Raw genomic sequence first — 21,720 nt, 5'->3', positions numbered from 1 at the left:
GCTCCTCTTACCGTACATTAATAATCAAGCGAGTTTGAAGTGTTTTGTGATCGTAAGAGGTGGAAAAAATGATTCCAAAAATTGATCAACAAACCAAAATAAGCGTTAAACAAAAAATTGTTGATGTTTTCGCATTTGACAGTGGGCGCTATTTACTAGCGCCCAGGACATCCTGTCTACCATGATTCCAATGCATTGATATAGGCCGTGTCGGGGGCCTGGTTTGGGGCAATGAGGTACACTCAGAAAATAAGAAAGTCATAAAATGACTATTTTTTATTCATTTGATTACTAAACTAAATTTATGCATACATAAAACTAAAAACTACGCATTAGTAAACTAGTTTTTAGTATTTCAATGCGTACATTTAGTTAAGTTTCCTTATTTCTAAAATTTAGATCCACGGTCTTTGGAGCATGATTGAACAAGTTATTTTGGTGGAATAAATTCTCTGTTTAGTGTGCTGGTGTTTTATAAGACAACATATTTTAAATATTTTCATGGTAAATATTGAAATTTTTATACTTTATACAGTACACATATACTCTTAATATATTCTTATAATCTACAGGATTACAACTCCGGCGTGATTCCTCTATGTTGTGTGATCGAGTCCGGACCCAGGAAGGGTGCCACCGAGTTCTCAACTTAGCGTAGTGCATACTTAAGTATTTATAAATATTATTCAATATTTTTTATTAAATATAAATAAACTTAATCATGATTTTCATTAAATACTATATCAAGTATGTGAGAATCTTTCTCTGTAATGATTATTCAACAACTGTATTCATTATTTGTATACACTTTATTACCGATACTTCAATATTACATACAATGATTCACACTCCAGACAACAATAACAACATCTCCACATATGACAGATACTCAATGTAAACATACACGCTAAACGTAATAGAGTAATACAATAATTTATTATGTGCATACCACAAGGTACCACATCTCGTTTTTTCTCCAGATTCGCAGCAAGGTCACTCCACGTTGTTTTCGCTTATAGTCTCCTCAGTTTATGAACGTCTCGCTTCAGTCTCACATCAGAATTAGTAGTACAGTCATCCATTTGGTCATCCATCTCTGCTCGGCATTTTGATAAATTACTTGGCCGTTACTTATGGTTGTACCTAAAAAGAAATATTATTTTGACCCAAATATTTTCCCAAATCCCAAAATATTTTTAATACTGAGTGTCAAGCTAAATATTACCTTTGCTGATGAATTAATTGAATTGCTTTTTTCTTCTCCAATGTTTTCAATGACAGCTAGCATGCAAACATTATATACTGCCCACTGATTTTTTTTGACATGTCCCTTCATAGAAGAATCTCATACAAAAGGTATGGATATTCAGATTATTATTCAGACATTTTTTTTTAGCTAACATGTTGGAACACTGCACGAATGTTACAGTGGAAAAATTATCAATATCCTTTAACTCGTTTTCGATCCAAAGTGTCCAAGTGTCATACAAACACTATTTCATTTTATGTTTTTTTAGCGAACTTCGCTGAAACTCGTTTCTTGTTCAGAATATATTCAGAAGTTTGGCTTTACAGATTTTGTTTTCTAAATATCGAAGGGATTGATACTTTTTTTAAATCAAATCACGATTTCGAAAAACGTCACTTGTCAAAAGCAATATTTGTAATACTAGTTTTAGCTAAATAGTAATTTGAAAACTTGAAAACATCCAGTTTTTGAATTATATTTAATATATATTGTTCACAAAACTCGCACCCGCACTAGCTGTTTGAAAGTATAGTAAAATAATAATATTCATTCTTTGTTTTGTTTTTCATGTTGTAATCTTATAATTATCTCAAATCCTTAATACATACATCATCGTCGCAGTACCAAATAGAAGTCACGCATTTAAGAACATGCAAAGTTGCAGTTGTGACGTAAATTTGAACCGGTTGCTGGTATTGCGCATCATTAAGCTACTTAAATTAGCACTAATCTAAATCGAGTTGCTATGTTTATAAGTAGGTTAAACATTAATTTTCGCAACGCCAGTCACTTCGGCTTCCAACCGAAAACGTAATGATAGTAGCCAATTATTATATACAAAGCAAGTTTCTCCAGATAACAAAATAAATCGATCATCTTATTGGAGCACTTTTCGACGGTTCACCTATACCTATACCTATAGGTGTCCACGTTTTTAGGAATCATGTTTCCGATAATTTCGGAATTCTACCATTTACCTTTCAAACTGAATGAGTTTATTTTTACGGTTTGGTCGTTCAATAGGTTTACATTCTACGATGCATATTTTCCTGCATTAACTGGTGATTCGTGCTCAATCAAACCAATTTTAACATTACAAAACCAAAAATTTGTTCCTTTGATGTCGCTCTTTTGGGTTCTAAACTGTAGGGCTTATTTTAATGGTGTACCTCCAAAATATTGCAAAATCCCCTCAACATGTTATGTTCTCACTCTAGATACCTAATGAAGCTATTTCAGCAAGCCTTTTCCAAATTATTCGCATTCAATGGACCGTCAAAATTTAGAACTTTTTATCTTAAATTAACTCTGATTTTCTACATATGCTCCTCATATTGATAATATTCTCAGTTCGTTGGATCGGACTAGAATATTCTGCATTATTACAAAGCCTAATCATCTGTCTATCATATCACTTATTTCACATCTTTTCGATGAAATAATCCTCATTTTTTTTTTGTTAACGCTTACAAGTCTGACGTATTTAGTGCACACTGACCATGATTGTCTGTGTCATGATGGACCTTACGCTTGCCTCTACGATTCATTTCTATGTACTGAAACAATTTAAAGCACTTTTTTATTCAAATTTTCAATGAACTTATTAACACAAATATCACTTATACATGTACACACATTTTTATTGGTAAAAATCCATGGATATAAATTTTATTTGTACACACATACTCGTTTTCCACGCTGGATCACACATAAAATCGATGGACCTTATATAAACTATGTGTATCTACACATGAAAAGGGTTATCTATGACAAATTGCAAAAATCTATGTCGCACACATGCATACAATATGTCGCTCATCCGGCGGACGCCGACACGAAATCGAGGTGGACACTTAATCGGCGGACAGCTTTCACTGGAACCACTTTTTCATTTCTTCCGGTGGAAAGGAAAACACTTTCGGCACTTTTTACACTGGTTTTATTGACGATCAAAACTTAACAAAATTTCTCGCGTCTTCACTTCGCGACCTAACACGTTACAATGAATGATTGAAACAGAAAAATCTCTTCGCTTCCGCCTAGCGCGGGAAATCACTTTCGCTTTCCTTCTCTAATGTTGGTAGCATTGCTACCTCCCTACCGTTACACCCTAGAACGTTACACCCTGTTGTGCTGCTAGGGATGACAAATTACGATCGCAGCAATCGGGTGCACTGAGAAGAAATCCCCAATAAAAACCCGTCAAGTCAGTGAAGACTGAACATTCTCCCCCGCGTTGAAGACCGGAAGACTTCAAACTTCAAGAGCAGACGTACCACCCAGCGAAACTGGCGAATCCAAATTCGAACCTGAAGCAGAAGCAACCCCGATGGACGAATCACCCCGTTGAAGATCATCATTATCCTTGATAGGAAGAGGAGCCAGCTTACAGATGGACCGCTTGAAAATCCCGGAGGCGGTTTTCACGTCGACCACTCTAACCAGCGAATCTTCTCCAGGGTATGTTTTCACCACCTTCCCATACTTCCAGGCAAGTGGCGGCAGATTGTCTTCAATGACCAAAACTATCATTCCAGGTACGATGTTTCCGGTAGATTTGGTCCACTTCCCTCTGCATTGAAGCGTTGAAAGATATTCCCTGGACCACCTTTTCCAGAAATGGTCCCGTAGCAGCGTCAAGTATTCCCAGCGCGACAATTTGTACTCCTTGGTGTTCAAGTACGATGGCCTTGGAACTGGATGCATTGGTCGGCCCAGTTGAAGATGCGCAGGTGTTATTGGCATTGGCTCGTTGGGATCTTCCGACAGTGCGTATAGAGGCCTGGAGTTCAAAATAGCCTGCACATGCGACAGCACTGTAGCAAACTCTTCGAAGTTCAGGGAGGTATTCCGCAAGGTACGCTTGAGGTGGGTCTTCACGCTTTTCACACCAGCTTCCATCAACCCTGCAAAGTTTGGAGCCCTTGGGGGTATAAAACGCCATTCAATCTCCCGTGGAAGCAGGAAATCGTTGATTTTAGACACCGTCACTTCATCACGAAATTGCCGATATAGAGCATGCAGCTCGTTGGAAGCCCCGGTGAAATTTGTGGCGTTATCTGACAGGATTCTCTTTACCAACCCATGATGATTAACAAAACGGTCAAGCGCAGCAAGAAACGCCTCGGTTGTGAGGCTGGATGCCAACTCCAAGTGGACATTTTTCGTAACCAGGCAAACAAAGACTGCAATATATCCTTTGATCTTTTTTGGTCGATACTTTCCTTCCTTAACCATTACAGGTCCGGCGTAGTCCACTCCCGTGTATTCAAAAGGCATGGCAGGATTCACTCGGAAATCAGGAAGGTTGCCCATCAATTGTTCCACCTTTCGAGGGCAAGCTCTGAAGCAGGACACGCATGACCTGATAACCCCTCGGACAGTTGATCGTGCTCTCAGTAGCCAAAACTTTCGCCGAAGTATGGCCACCCAACATCCCACTAGGGTGCTGGTGATGAACGAGAAAAGTGCAGTGTCTTTTAGAATCCGACAAACGATCGTGTGCAAAATACGATTATCACAAGTTGATTAAGATCGAGCCCTGAGGAAGATCCCAACCCAAGGATCGAAACGTTGGCAATGATATAGAAGTATCAACGCTTTTTCCGTGACTGAAAGCCGAAAAACTCCCATAGTTATGGCCAAAAGATTCGATGGACCTGCATGCATGTTCTCCTCGTGCAGTGCTCGAATCAAGAGCTTTGTAACAGGATGGTGATCCGGAAGTATCAACTGGTGCTTCGCATCGAATGGTAGAGCAGACTTCTCCAGACGTCCCCCTACTCTGAGAACACCGTCGACTTCATCCAAAACAGGGCAGAGACGAGCAAGCTTTTTGGAAGAAGTAGCCGCGTCCTGGCTGCGAACCTCATCGGGTAGCTCAGTGTGCTGGATGACTCGTACGATGGTGATTAGAGATGCCCTCATTTCTGCAACTGAAATCGAACGCGACAGGCAGCGATTAGCCGCAACCTTCGTCCTGGTGTTGTTGATGAAACGCATAACCAACGCAACAATCCGTTGCAGCTTTCGGAACGATCCATAGGATGTGAAGACTGGCAGTAGCTCGATCGTTGCCAGGTTGACAATCACTTCAGCCTTCATCTCTGGCATTTCACAATCAGGAATCTCTTCAACTGCTGCAGGCTCATAATGGGGCTGGTTCAAGAAATCTGGTCCAAACCACCACAAGCTGTTGTTGTTCAAGGCTTCAGGCATTTGTCCCCGTGAAACGACGTCAGCGGGATTATCGGCAGACCGTACGTATTCCCATGGATACTGGTGGGTATTTCGATTGATTTCTGCCACGCGGTTGCGCACAAAAATATCCAGGCGTGACGGTGCTTTTTTCAACCACGAGAGCACAATCTGGCTGTCGGACCACAAGACAACCTTGGACATAGGAAGCTTAAAGGCGGACAAAATTTTCACCAAGAGACGTGACAACAAGAGTGCAGCACACAGTTCTTTGCGAGGTATGGTCATTTCGGTCAGCGGTGCAACCCGCGACTTGCTGGTCAAAAGATTACAACATGTATCACCGTTTTCCTTCACAGCTCGAAGATACAAACAGGCCCCGTACGCAGACGAGGAAGCGTCTGCGAACCCATGAATTTCAAACGTTTCACATTCTTCAGGGATCACACATCTCGGAATTTTGGCTTGGTTAAGGGACGTCAACGAATTACTTAATTTCAACCATTGAGCAAGCAGATCGCATGGAATCGGCTCATCCCACTCCAACTTTCGAACCCAAAGTGCCTGCATCAATAGTTTGGCCAGTAGGACCACTGGCGATACGAAGCCAAGCGGATCAAACAACCTTGAAATACGAGAGAGGACAAATCTCTTGGTGACTGGTTGCAACATATCCTCGGTGGACGGAACGACAAAGCGGAAATGATCGTTGTTAGGATCCCACAGTAAGCCGAGTGTACGCACGATGTTCTCTGAATCGTCGATCTTCACTAGCTTCTCCTTTTCTTCTTCAGGGACGTTTTCCAGAACTGCATCAGAATTGGAGCACCATTTTCGAATGTTAAAGCCCCCTTTGGCGAGCATCTCCTGAAGGTCCATTCTTAGACGAACGGCTTCGGCCACTGTATTTGCTCCTGTGAGCACGTCATCAATATAGAAGTCCTCACAAACCACCTCGGCTGCGGCAGGATATTCGGACTTTTCATCCCTTGCTAGCTGGACTAACGATCTTGTAGCCAAGAATGGAGCTGAAGCAGTTCCGTAGGTAACGGTGTTGAGTTCCAGAACACGCAGTGGATCAGTCGGCTGCTTCCTCCAGAATATGCGTTGGAAACGAGTATCCCGCTCGTCCACTACTACTTGCCTGTACATTTTTGTTATATCGGCCGAAAAGGCGAAGCGATGCCGACGGAATTGTAGTAGAATGGAGAACAGGTCATTTTGGATGGTAGGGCCAACTTGGAGTACATCATTCAACGAAGGACCGGAAGATCTCGCCGTGGCATCGAATACCACACGGAGTTTAGTGCTGGAACTGGCTAACTTCATGACCGCATGGTGCGGCAGGTAATACCGTTGAACTCCCACTGGATCGGCTGCCTCGAACACCTCATGACAATGGCCGAGTGCCTCATACTCGGTAATAAAGTCCTCGTACTGCTGTTTTGTATCCGGATGACGTTGCAATCTTCGCTCAAGCAGGAAAAACCTTTTCAGCGCCAATGCTCGATTATCACCGAGCTCAGCCACTGTCTCACGGAACGGTAGCCGAACCACGAAACGGCCTGTCTCGTCTCGGTGATGAGTATCCACGAAGTGATCCTCAACTTGCTGCTCTTCGGTGGTGGATGGGAACGATCCGACAACTTCTTCAACAGCCCAAAACTTTTCGATTAGATCAGATGTATCTTCTTCCGTCACAACATGGGAAAAAACAACCTTTTGATCTGGGACATCAACTGGTCCAGCGATAACCCACCCAAAGACAGTTTCCTGGAGCAGAGGCAAATCATCGGAAAGTTTCATTTGACCAGATTTGAGAAGGGAGAAGAAAAACTCATTTCCGATGAGGAGATCTATACGTTTCGGGGTATGGAATTCTGGGTCCGCCAACGCCACGTTGGCTGGTATTTGCCACCTTTTAATTTCAATTTTTCTGGTAGGAATGGTTCCACTCACCTGAGGCATGACAAGGCACGGAATGTCAACCTTGTACTCACCGTAGTTGGAAACAACAGAAACGACAACCTCTTGACTGGCGCTTTTCCTACCTGTTACTCCAACCACCTCGGTATTGGTTGGTCGTGGACGCTTACCGAGTTTCTGGACCATATCGTTGGAAATAAGGCAGACTTGCGATGCACAGTCGAGTAGTGCACGGCAAGGATGGGCTCGGCCGCTTTCGTCGACAAGACTTACCAAGGCCGTAAGCAGCAAGACTTCCTTCGGGGATGAACGAGATTTCCGAGTACTGGATACGTGACTCACCAATGCGCTTGTAGTTGATACCGGTTCAGGACTCGCTTCCGCGACGACGTTGACGCTTGCCGGAGGTGCAGATTGCTTCTGCGGCTCAGGCTGCTCTGGAACATCTGGATCATCAAGATGCAGCAGGCTGTTGTGTCTTTGCCCACATTTCGAGCACGTCTTCTCGGACGAGCAGGTGCTGCTTCGGTGCCCCTTCCGAAGGCAATTGTAGCAAACTTTCATCTCTTTCACCTTTGCTATCCGCTGGGCAACCGTCATGTTGCGGAAAGCGGAACACTTGAAGTTGTTGGAGTATGCAATACTGTTTCCTCTCAGTGTGGCATTCGGCGAGATTGAAGGCGAGATCAACCCTGCGAAAACTCTCCACAGCAGAGCCAACCCAACAAACATTGTTGCTGTACAAGAGTGAAACAAACCACTCATAAGCAAACTTTAGCTTAAGAAACTGTTATTCAGCTAGTTCTGTTTCTTGGGAAGCGAGCGCGCCACGCGCGCATCAATGAATAGCATTTCATTCAGTCCCCTGTGTTAAACCCGTTCAGACGTGCATTAAAGTATTTTCTAGTTTCATTCACACGAAGTGTTTCATTCCAAGTCCGGTTCCCTTTCTTCGGTTATTTCGTTTCCGTTGTGCTTAATCCACCTCTGCCCAACAGGTTATGGTCCCAGAGGAAATCCGAAAGAAATCTTCCGGATAGTGTAGGAAGAAAGTGTGAGGAACTGTGTTCCTGTTTCGGGTGTTCGCGCCGCGAGTTAATTGATTTCGTTTTCGACTGTGGTGATTCAGTGCGGAGACAAAATGGCGGAGCCGAACAAGTTTGCGTTTGCCAGATTGGGGAACAATAATTGGCAAATCTGGAAGTTCCGGATGGAGATGCTCCTGACCAGGGAGGAGCTCTGGTACGTCGTCGTCGGTGCGAAGCCGCAGCCGGTCACCGAGCAGTGGAAGAAGGACGACAGTAAAGCACGTGCTACAATGGGGTTGTGCATTGAAGACAATCAGTTTGGGTTGGTGAAAATCGCGAACAGTGCGAGTGATTTTTGGAATCAGCTCAAAGCGTACCACGAGAAGAGCACGGTCACGTCGCGTGTGTCGTTGTTAAAGAAACTTTGCAGTTTGAATCTCTCGGAGGGTGGTGACGTCGAAGGCCATCTGGTAGTGTTGGAGGATTTGTTCGACCGTCTGGCGAATGCGGGCCAAGAGCTGGATCAATCGCTGCGGATTGCGATGATCCTGCGCAGCTTGCCCGATTCCTACGGTGGATTGGTCACGGCTCTGGAGAGTCGTGCCGATGCTGACATCACCATGCAGCTGGCCAAATCGAAGTTGCTTGACGAGTTCGAGCGGCGGCGGGAACGATCAGGTGAATCGTTCGACATGAAAGCAATGAAGAGTGCGGTGCAAAGTGACGACGGTGGTTCGGACAGAGTGTGCTATTTTTGCAAAAAGCCCGGTCACGTGCGACGCAACTGCCGGCTGTACCTGGTGAAGCAGAAGAACGGTGAAGATGAGAAAAAGCCAGACGGCAGGGCGCGTGGTCGGCAGAGTGTTAAGAAAGTAGAAGACGAAAAGTGTGGTGCTAGCGTCTGCTTCATGGTGGCAGGGCGTGAACAGCGCGAATGCTGGTTCATAGACAGTGGAGCAAGCAGCCACATGACGAGTGATAGGAACTTTTTTGTGTCGTTGGACGAGAAGCCCGGTCCGAATGTGATTTTGGCTGATGGGAAGATTGCCGCTACTGCGGGGCGCGGCGAAGGTGTAGTGATGTGTGTGGATGGGAACGGCGAAGCAATCAAAGTGAAATTGTGTGATGTACTGTGTGGTGACGAGTGTTCTATCCGCGCACCTTTATATGTACATTGCAATCGTGTGCATACATGCAACTGTGCGGCGACGACAGTCGGTACATGCTCTGCTGCGCAGCAGCCGAATAGTCAGTTTGTTATACACTCTTGTGCTTATCACACGCGGCTACCACAAGTGGCGACGAGGATGAAAAATAAAGTTGAATGATTTGCGGATAAAGCAGATCTTATTTATTTCGTTTGAGTATCGGTCAATGCATCAGTGAATTTATGAATTTTCGTTATATTATGTGTTCTATGCAATGAAAGCTGTTGAAAAAAAAAATGGAATGAAGAAAGAAATAATGTTGTGCTGGTGTTTACACAGTGGTGTAGTTTTTTTTCTGTTGATCATTGATTTTAGTGAAAACAAATGTAAATAGAACAAAAAAAAAAAAAGAAAAGTTATTATTTGGAGAAACAGAAGATTTTGATTTGCTTCACAGTGAACAGCGGAAAAGTGGTGATACGACGCCCCGACCGCTTCGTACAGGCTTTGTGCGAAGGTGGTGACCTTGACACATTGTTTTCTGCATGCGGTGCCGAATAAAAAAGCGTTCTATAGTGAGTGTGGCATTGCGGGTAAGCAGGTGAGCGAAGAAAAGGCTGTTATGTGTGAATTGCAGGTAATGCAAAGTGATGTATTGGGAAAGCGATGTGGCTTTGTGTAATAATGGAAAGGTGAGTAAAATATAATCTTTGCGTTGATGTTCCTTCGATACACTGCCGTAAAGCCATGTTGGAAGTTGTACTAAAAGCTGTGTATGCAAAACCTTTTTAACACTGATTGATTTTACTATAGCTGCTTGGTTTCCAAAGCTTTACGAGATTTGTTTTAAACGCATTTGGAATACTTTGGAACAGGCTTGGAAAGCGTCAGCGTCAACACGGGTCATCACGCGAATTTTACAGAAGTGCCTCTCTCAATGTAATCGAATCGGGAGGCAATGACCAAGAGAGGCTAACAATATTCGCTCATTTTTCGGTCATGACGGAGCGTGACATGGTTGTAAACAAGGCAATCACTACAACATTCATGGATTTTGGCATTGTTTAAATCCTTTAAAGCATGAATGTATATCCTCTCTATCTGTTAAATACAACGGCTAGCCTAAATTTGCTTGGACCATGTGAAAATTTAAATTTCAAAACAATATGAAAGTTTCCGTCATGACGCTTGATCATTGCAAAATGACATGACGAAGTGCGTGAATGTTCGTTGTGTCTTGTGACGATGAAAGGGCCTACTTGTTCATCGTCATGGGAAGCTCACGACCAATAACAGCGCTGCTTTGGAAAGTTGAAGTTTTAGAAATGTGAGATGCTGAAAATTATGTCATATGTCACGAGAGAAATGCAGATAAACCTGCAGATGCAGATTAGCATCTTGAAATAGGAATGGTCTTAGTAACATAGTGAACTAAGCATGACAAAGTGACTCATGTTACGAAGAGCTTCGATGATATCGTGATTAAATTCACTTAAGCTGAAAAAAAATCTGTGAAGAATTGTGATTGAATTCACTGATGAGATCGATAAACTTCTGAAAGGATTAGCTAAAGATTGGTTTTACAAAAACTGCTACTGTTCTTACAGAACATTCAAGTCGTTGTATCCTACCAGTTTTGACATTTAGTGGATGCTGTGTTCATCGTACATTTCAGCGGCCGTTATCCTGCATACCTTTTAAGATAGTCATGAGCATGCGATATTTAGATACATTTTACAATTCAGAGCGTGTACAAATTCAAAAATACGTGAAAAATACGTACAAGTGTATTGTATGTGAGACATTTGCTAGGTTAACTTAAATCATTTTTGAATCGCTGTTTCTTCTGAAGGTCATAATGCGCACAACCGTTGAATATATTGTTTCATTGGACGGATAACGTTAATGCTCGAGATGGTAATCGTTTCAGGGGAAAAAAAAAAACAAAATCCAAAATGTATTATCTGGTTGTTGTGCAGTATCGATGGCTGCTCCAATAAATCTTGCTAGCTTCGTGGAAACGTCGGTTTCATTCTCGTTTTAAATAGACTTTTCAGATTAATGTTGTTCAACGTCATAAATGGGACAGCGCACACTATGATCGGATATTCACGGTATTTCTGAAACGTTCTTTTAAACAAATCTGTTGTGCTGTGCTGTTATTTTATGCGCTGATGTTGGGTCAAGCTTACAATTCTCTCAATTATGGTCCTTATTTATTTGCTGGATCGGTTACATAAATTATGGCCGCTTTTTCCCAAATCTTCTTTTTTCGTAATAAAAGAAAAATTGTGTAAGCCGCACTACCTAATTCTCGGCGAGCTATGTTGCTAGGATTGTCATAAGGTATAGTTGCCAAAACAGATGCTGATGCAGAACAGATGCACCTCTTCCATCTCACTGGAATTAGGATAACATTTCTCAAGGTGCAGCACCATTTAAATACCTACGCAACACTTACTGGCAATCATTGTTATCAGCTGACTCGAGATATAGGAACAAATAAAAAAAAACAAAGCTTTGGACGCGCTTTTCAGTTCCATTCCATTTGCAGTATTGTCTTGTCATAATGATGAACTTCGAAACATCAACAATGCATGGAATGGGTTTCATTCGAGTTGTGATTCAGTTTACTGCTCACAAAGACACGGTGATTACATACACCAAAGGCAGTTGGAGATTACTGTGATTGAATTCACTCGGAGACTACGGTAACATATGTGATTAAATTCACTAACAATGTTATGAACAGAATGTGACAAAGTTACAGAGAGCACATTGAGCTGTGATTGAATTCACTGAAAGTACGTGGAAGATACTGTGATTAAATTCACTTCTAAATGACATGTGATTTAATTCACTGTGGTGTGATGAAAAAAAATTCATTAAGGCAATGGAAGTGCATGAAAGCAGTTGTGATTAAATTCACTGATCAGTTCAGTCCAACTGAGAGTACATAGAATGGCGTGATTAAATTCCCTAAATTACAGAGAAGAATACTAGTGTAAATGATTGTACTCATTTAGAGCGTACTGCAAGAACTGTGATTAAATTCACTGAGAACATATAGAAAGTTGTGACTGAATTCACTGTTACATGAAAAAAAGATAAGAATGCTTCTGTATAAAAAAATTACATTAGATGCCGCTGTTATAAAAAAAAATCTGAACAAAATAAGGGGTAGCCTACCAATTTTCATTATTTTATCTACTTCATAGGTTCCCAAACTTTTTGGGTGCGTGACCCCCTTTTGCCAGTAGACGTGGTTTCGGCGACCCACCTTAGAAATTCCCTTATTTGTTGTCTGTTACAGTAATTTTTTAACTGTCACTCGAGACCCACCGTTTGGGAAACCATGATCTACTTCATTGTACAATTAATAAAACAGTTGTATGGTAACCTCAAAATCGCATTCTATTATTCAACTATATTATCGTCATAAATTTTATATGAGGAAGTTCTATAAAAAAATTACTTAAACTTCATTTAGATACAACTATAAAAAAATGCAACATATCCGACAGAGCTTAAATGTTTTGTGTTGATATCAACGACTAGTATTGTGTAAAGTTTTGAGCAATAGGTTTCTTACGAAAAGGTGTTAATCCTGTTTGAATCAGTCACGAGTTAAAAATAATTATTTTTTTTTCTCTGAAAAACATGAAAACTTTTGGTCCGGGACTTCCAGTTCGTCTATAAGATAAAGTTCTGGTTCGTCAATCCAGAGCCAGTTAGATTTCCGGTGGGGACTCAAATTCCTACATAAAATGATTCTTTCAATGCCAGGCGGGGAGAGTCCTTTTGTTAATAACTGAGGAAGTATGCGAAGAAAACTGTGTTGAAGGGAGAGAGGGGTTCCAGTGGAGATGTGGAGCCGGAAGAAGAAGGAGAAGTATTAATTTGTACAGTGTATTGAGAAATTGTGATTAAATTCACTGGCTGAGAGTATGAAAAATACTGAAAGCATACAGGAAGCACTGTAATTGTAACTGATGAACAAATTGAAAGAATAAATGCGATTTGTGAATCACCTAGATTGTAGCAGTGTGGGCGGATGAACTCATAACAATAGGATGCGTGAAATGAAGCTTGATTTACTTAGAAGAGTAGTAAAGAAAAAAAAGACCCAAAGGATGCGTCAGCGAGGATTCCTACATGGATTTTGTAGAGATGATCTAGTATTATTGTCAATATCGAAACACTTGGATTACACAGATATTATATAACGAGACTAGAACGAAAGACTGAGAAGGATTACGCTATAACGACTCCGAGGAAATAATCAATATATAGGACCATTTATTCATAGCAGGCTGTACTATTCCTCGGAGTTGAGAAGAATTCAAATGCACTTAAATCTTCAGACGATTGGAAACAGTTTACCAACATGTTAAACGTGAGAAATTATAACTTGTGAAATATAAGTGCTCGGAATCTGATAACTGTGGAAACTAACGAATAGTGTGCAACACGAACTCGAGTAAATAAATCCTTCTTATCGTGCATTGACAATATATGTACGACCAAATAATAACAATCCAATAATAACAGAATGAATAGAGACAAGCATAGAGAATTGCTATTATGTACTGCAAACCATGGGCTTCGAGACTGTGCGGCTAGCGGCGTCAGTCGTTTAGGCGTGTCGTAAGCTGCGGAGTGTGGGTTCGATTCCCGCTTCAGTCAAAGAAAACTTTTCGTCAAACGGAAAATTGTCAACTGGGCCACGGAGTGTTATATGTATTGTCCGTTGCCTAATGATAGTGCTTGTTCAGTCTGTACAACCTCTGGTTGAAGACGGTGTAGTGTCTTTTATATGCTATTTAAAAAAATAAATCCTGAATGTTCCTGGCAAAATACACAATCAATTTTTCACGATCATGCGGTCCGAGAGAAAACGTAAATTGCCGATTTGAGTGAAGACACAAAATCCTTTCATCAGTCCGGGAAGCAGTGACATATCGCAGAATGCAGTCCACTTATACGTGAGCCAATGGGGAATGAATGAATCGATGATGATTAGAGTTCCTCCATAAATGTTACAATTGCTTATGGATGTAAGATCCCATCTTGGCACAACTTGTCCAGTAAGGTTGATTTCGCTTGTAAAATGCATTGCGGCGTGCGAGTTTAATCGAATATTCTGAGTGCACATCAATGGAGAGAAGATTAGTTATTGTATTATATCAGTGAGTGCTCCTGTTTCTCAAAATATATAAGGTGATATTTGAGCTATTTCACTCCTATCTCCGCAAACTCAGTAGCTCGCTCAGTAGGTAACACAGCAAAAAAAAAAAGAGTCAATTCGAATGCATTGAAAAAAAATCTTTTAAACCGGAAAAATATGTGTTTTTTGGGAAATATGAAGGAGGAGAAAGAGCAGACAGAATGCAGTAGAGCCTCAGCAACAACAGAAGTGAATGAAGAATAAACATTTGCCGATTTGCCCTGAAAGATATTATGAAATGCTGACTGGTACAATAATTAGAAACCAGTACCAAACATCTATTGTAACAATACTGCTTTGAATCATTCTATTTTTGATAAGTCCCCATGTCCATTCGTTAATCAGAATCGTGTTCAGATCACTTAGCTAGAGCACAGTTTTTGAAATACAATTGTACCTGAAAAAACTTTGAACTAATTAACATGCAGAATAAAGAAAGGGGGATGTGGTGACGAGTGTTCTATCCGCGCACCTTTATATGTACATTGCAATCGTGTGCATACATGCAACTGTGCGGCGACGACAGTCGGTACATGCTCTGCTGCGCAGCAGCCGAATAGTCAGTTTGTTATACACTCTTGTGCTTATCACACGCGGCTACCACATACTGTATGTTCCGTCCCTAACCAGTGGACTGGTGTCGGTAGACAAACTGACGGCAAAGGGATTCAAAGTGAAGTTCCGAAAGGATGGGTGTTCGATTTGTGATGCCAGCGGGAAGGTAGTGGTTGTCGGTGAGCAATCAGGGTCGTTGTACAAGTTGAAACTGGCGGAGGACGCGAGAAAAGTGAAAGCTATGTCGTCGAGGAATCCGATTCCGAAAGTAGCGGAAAGGAAATCGGAGCAAGTTTTGGATTTGGTCCATACAGATCTCTGTGGACCAATGCTGACGACTACGCCTGGTGGGAAACGATTTTTGATGACAATTATCGACGACTTCAGTCGATACACGGTCGTCTATCTGCTGGAGAGGAAATCAGAAGCGGCCGGCAGGATAAAGGAATACGTGAGGAACGTGGAGAACTTATTTGGACGGAAACCGAAAGTGATCCGGTTGGACGGCGGCGGTAAGTACGTCAATAACGAGCTGCGTCGGTTCTTTGCGGACGAGGGAATTAGTGCGCAATACACGACTGCCTATACGCCTCAGCAAAACGGAGTTGCCGAGAGGAAAAACAGGTCGCTGCAGGAGATGGCGACAACGATGCTGTTAGATGCTGGATTGGACAAGCGGTACTGGGGAGAGGCTTGTGTTGCTGCTGCATACTTGCAGAACAGGCTTCCAACCCGGTCAGTGGATACAACACCGTACGAGAAGTGGTGTGGGCGAAAGCCAGAGCTGGACCATCTGCAAGCTTACGGGTGCCCGGCATACGTTCAAGTTCCAGGAGTAAAGCGTGTGAAGAAGCTAACATTCATCGGCTATTCGGAGGAGAATAAAGGCTACCGGTTCGTGGATACTGGTACGAATATGGTGACGATAAGCCGAGAAGCGAAGTTCTTGGAGCTACAGGATCCGAAGCGTTCAACTCAGGAGAAGGTGTCCGAAGGTGGATCAGCAGGTAGCGAAGTCGAATGGTATTCGGAGGCAGGGCCTTCCGGAGCCGAGAAGTTCAAAGAAAGTTACGAGAGCGACAGAAGCGAAGAAGAAGACTATTTCGACATGGACAATGCAGGTACAGATACAGACCCGCTAGAAGTGAAGGAAGAAGATCGGATCGTCAGTCCGGAAGAACGTTCTGGAGAAGCGCAACGATCCAGGAGGAGTAATCGGGGAGTTCCACCCGGTCATTTGTCGGACTACGTTGTTGGCATAGCGAGAGCCAATACGGAGAAGGTTCGGAAGCGGAAGAGCAAGCAGTCAGGAGGAGATTAGATCGCCGAGCGGTTCGAGGATCCAGCATTGAGGAGGAGTGTTGGAGTATGCAATACTGTTTCCTCTCAGTGTGGCATTCGGCGAGATTGAAGGCGAGATCAACCCTGCGAAAACTCTCCACAGCAGAGTCAAGCGAGCGCGCCACGCGCGCATCAATGAATAGCATTTCATTCAGTCCCCTGTGTTAAACCCGTTCAGACGTGCATTAAAGTATTTTCTAGTTTCATTCACACGAAGTGTTTCATTCCAAGTCCGGTTCCCTTTCTTCGGTTATTTCGTTTCCGTTGTGCTTTGTCCACCTCTGCCCAACAGAAGTTAGGGTGTTGTCCACTGCACAATTCACAGGTCACAGCGGTCGGTGACGTGACTGCGTTTGCCACCTTTTGGGAAGATAGCTTTTGGAAACCTGAAGCGGACTTCGTCACCGGTGGAGGAGGGTTGGCCGTCTCGCATCTCTCAAGGACAAGACACCGATTCTTCAAGCACTCTACGGTGTCATCATACGTTGGTAGCTCTCCGTGGTCCAACTTTGATTCCCAATACTCACGTGTTTCCTTATCCAAGGCGGCGGTTAGAACGTTGACGACGAACAACTCGGATACTCCTTCAAGCTCCTGCCCCAGAAACTTCAGATTCTCGACGTGCTGGCAGCAGTCATCAAGTAGCTGGCGAAGCTCTTTCGACGATTTTCGAGTCATGCGTTTGAGATTCACCCGGATGTGCAGATCTACTATCAAACGCTTGTTCTCGTAACGTTCTTCCAGGATCGCCCAAGCCTGAGCGTAGTTGTTGTCCTGGATCGTTTGGGAATCAATAACTCCGGTGGCAGCACCGACTAGTGACTTTTCCAAATGGTAAAGCTTTATAGCGTCACAGTCCGGTGATCTTCCCATGATGTCTTGGAACATTGCCTTAAAGCGAGGCCAATGTTCGTACTTTCCATCGAAAGTGGGTAGTGGAGCTTTGAGGGCTTGTTGTTGCACGATTTGTGGCTGCACCGCTGCCGGCTGAGCGGCTGCACCAATCGGTTCGGGCGCCTTTGCATCCTTCAGCGACTCGATCACCAAGCTGGTTTCGTTGAACAACACTTCAAATTCTTCGTATTTTTTCTCCTGGGGATCTCTCTGATTCGCAGGACAGGCACTGATTAACGCATCGTGGATTTCATTGTACTCGCGGTAATGGATTTCAAGGCTTCTGGCAAAAACTCGGAGCTGAGCCAAGCTTGTCGTCGTAGGATCATCTTCGGCCGCTTTCAATGAATTCCTGATGCGCGTCACTTTTGATTTCACTTGTCCGCGCTTGTGCACTAGCAGCTTCAGTTCTTCGTCGGACATTTTGTTTTCTTTATTATTCACTTTATTATTCACTGGGCTTTGGTAGTTGGCTTCTTCTGGGTATAGCACTTTACGCCACATAGCCCATACGGAACAGGAACAGGATACCGACGGGATCGATATCCGGACATCCGATGATGCTTTTCACTGGAATCAGTGGATTCGCGGCGAATTCCACTGGCACACACGCGACGGAACGACGGATACGGGATACGGGCACAGCGAATACTGGGCTTCTTCGCTCGGAAACGGTAAATTCGCGGCGAATTTTACCGGACACACTTCTCGGGATAACGAACACGGTATGGAACACTTTTTTCCGCTTGCTCGGAATTGTCTTTATCGTTTTTACACGGCGAAACCGCGTTTTCCTTTCCACATGTTTGGCAAATGTTCACTTTCTTCGATAGCACACTTCAAAATGGCCGTCGGTCCGGTTCGTTGGGACCAAAATGTCGCTCATCCGGCGGACGCCGACACGAAATCGAGGTGGACACTTAATCGGCGGACAGCTTTCACTGGAACCACTTTTTCATTTCTTCCGGTGGAAAGGAAAACACTTTCGGCACTTTTTACACTGGTTTTATTGACGATCAAAACTTAACAAAATTTCTCGCGTCTTCACTTCGCGACCTAACACGTTACAATGAATGATTGAAACAGAAAAATCTCTTCGCTTCCGCCTAGCGCGGGAAATCACTTTCGCTTTCCTTCTCTAATGTTGGTAGCATTGCTACCTCCCTACCGTTACACCCTAGAACGTTACACCCTGTTGTGCTGCTAGGGATGACAAATTACGATCGCAGCAATCGGGTGCACTGAGAAGAAATCCCCAATAAAAACCCGTCAAGTCAGTGAAGACTGAACACAATATTTGCAGTGTATGAAATCTAAAAATTCAAACAAGGTAACATGTTAGTAAATGGTAAATGGTACATGTTTGCATTAATAAGCTCGACTGAAAAACAAACATCATAATCCAGCTTTCATTAGATATATCTATTCCTGTAGTTACAGAAATGATTATCTTTTATTATTCCAATATCTTGTGCTTTTGATATACTGTACGTTATTCTCCTCAATAATCGTTTCAATACTTCTTTAACTTATCAAAATTTGTCTCTTCCTGTAAGGAAATTATTGTGCAGAATTTGATGTTGAGCGTACTGCTGTACCTTGTTCTCTAACTTGTTCCACAGTTCTTGGCAAGATGGCCCACTCATTAGCAAGAATGGCACTATATCCAGTGTTAGGCAATCATAAGTCAAAATGCCCCTCCTGACCACACCCAATACATTTTATATTCAAAGACTTCAGAAGTGATTACTCAAAAACTCACTTGAATCGCATAAACATTTAGTGGCATTCAATAGGTTATAAAGCGCTTTTTACTCGAACTCCTGAGACTTCTAGTTATTTTTCTGGTTTCATTTTTTATTGTTCGATTTTTTTAAATATCCAATTCAACTAGCCATTTGACTAGCATGATGCTTAACAGGTTAATGGTTAGCAACTGCTCTGAATAAGTCATCTAGCTTCAACGAATGCTTTAACTGTCATTTTGACTTCCTATCTTGCAAACTACCAAGACAGTTCAATTATTCTCACACATTGATGTTAATTTTCTTGAAGTTACATTTTTAGTCTTGGAAGAGAGGGCAAAGCATTAGTTAAATCATGTCTTCATATTAATTTGGTTTCAAGAGCCAACCCGTTTTACGTCTCGTAGACTTATTATACTTTACTGAGCAATGATAACTTCAATTATATCACCTGAGGTGGGTCAACAACAATCTCAGTATCTGTTCAGTTATATTCGCATTTGGAACATATTCAAATACTATTCGTTCCTGTTTTACTAGTCACACTCAGCCCAAAGTTTAGTTTTGTCTTACGACTTCCCAGCTGCCACTTAATTGGTGTGAAATTTCATTTTTAATGGTTCAATTTAACTATAAAGCCCAAATTTGAGTTCAAGAGAAACCGCTCAAGAAACTTCTAGAACGATTTCTGGCAGAAACTTTCTACGGTGACTGCCATTTGAACTGTCATTTCTTAGCAACTGCTTACTACGATCGAAGAAAAAACGGTTTCTTAAGCGATTCAGCCAAGGAATTTCCCATGCATCAAGATAGGCCGAGAAATTCCTTCTGATCTGCAAACAGCCCTCAAATCTGCGTTGGCTGGTAATCTGTTTCTTACGAAATTTACGACACTGTTGCGTTTTAGTACTTTAATTTTTAATAACACAATTCGCCTTATACGGCTCTACAAAGAATCGACTATATCTGCCTTGCAGGACCTATCGCCTTCAACGGCATTTCCACCTTCAACGGCTTTTTCCGCCTTCAACAGCTTTTCACTCTCCGACGGATCTTTCCGCCATCGACAGTTTTTCGCCTTAGTCGGCTCTTCTGCCTATAACATTTCTCCTGCTTTCCGCCTTCTACGGCTTTTCTATCTGTAATCCTTTCCGCCTTTTACGGCTATTTCAAGAATGTCGCCTTCATTAGCTTTTATCGCCTTCATTGGCTTTCATCGCCTTCACTGGCTTTTAACAGCAACGGCAAAATTTGATTTCAAAATATTGTTTCGCCTCTACGCCTTCCTCGGCCATCCGGTTAACAGATCAATACTTCATTCATCATTCAGCATTTAAGTCTAGATTTAGGACAACAACCCCATTCAACGAGTATCAATATTACAATCAACAAAACTTAGATTTTCTTCACAGTTCTTTATTTCTTTATCTGACAATAGTGATTGTCATCGATTTGAACTAAACAATACCGATCACCATCAAAATCTCTCACAAATTGATCATTATCATTAGTCGAAGGTACAAATAGATTGTTTGATTCATATTGAACAGTTAGTACACAATATTTACCTTTTTGATTCCAATGTTGAAATTCAATCACAAGTCATCACCTGAAGGTCATCACCACTCTGCATGCACCACACACACCATTCATCTCTTTCTTTTCCCAAAGACAACACTTCCCGTACCGAAATTAAACTAATTTCACATGCACTGTTCACCGTTCTCGTCGCCAATGTGAGAATCTTTCTCTGTAATGATTATTCAACAACTGTATTCATTATTTGTATACACTTTATTACCGATACTTCAATATTACATACAATGATTCACACTCCAGACAACAATAACAACATCTCCACATATGACAGATACTCAATGTAAACATACACGCTAAACGTAATAGAGTAATACAATAATTTATTATGTGCATACCACAAGGTACCACAAAGTAAAACAACTGGGTTAAAAGCACCGACGAACCGACGTGACAGCTAGAACAAATAAATTCAAATTTGTTGTCCGCGACGCCATGATGAAAAATAAGCGAACACTATCGCCACCTCTATAACGGCCCGCGATGGTTTGGTAGCTCGACACCGAACCCCCATGTGTTCATATAGGAAACGGTTCGCGTCTGCGCTGATTTGACAGAAGCGATCGCTCGCTTCGGTGGTCGACCGTTAAATTTGGGGGGGACACTTTTGAATCACCACTGTCACGTCGGTTCGTCGGTGTTAAAAGTCTAAAAGAAAGTCCGAGAGTTACTTAAAATTAGTCATTTAATGCATAAAAAATATTCATTTGCATGAACTGTCAACTTTACAATAAATACTAAAAAGTATGCATTGGTATACTAAATAGGATTAAGTTTTGCAGTAACTACTCACTGTTTAGTAACTTAATGCATG

General features: G+C 42.3%; 1 protein-coding gene and 1 long non-coding RNA gene across 8 annotated transcripts in view; one reads left to right on the top strand and one right to left on the bottom strand.

Annotated features, from left to right (window-relative positions):
• Window positions 1-21,720, top strand: part of LOC109623365 (low-density lipoprotein receptor-related protein 1) — an 880,389-nt gene that overhangs the window by 242,907 nt on the left and 615,762 nt on the right. The gene's annotated exons all lie outside the window — the stretch shown is intronic.
• Window positions 791-21,254, bottom strand: LOC134291530 (uncharacterized). Its single transcript, XR_009999143.1, has 2 exons — window positions 20,879-21,254; window positions 791-1,143 (listed from the first exon to the last, which is right to left on the bottom strand). It is a non-coding gene; the product is annotated as an uncharacterized LOC134291530 (long non-coding RNA).

The sequence above is a fragment of the Aedes albopictus genome, chromosome 3 (assembly GCF_035046485.1).
Source record: "Aedes albopictus strain Foshan chromosome 3, AalbF5, whole genome shotgun sequence".
Taxonomy (NCBI): domain Eukaryota; kingdom Metazoa; phylum Arthropoda; class Insecta; order Diptera; family Culicidae; genus Aedes; species Aedes albopictus.
This window is presented reverse-complemented; position numbering and strand designations above follow the sequence as displayed.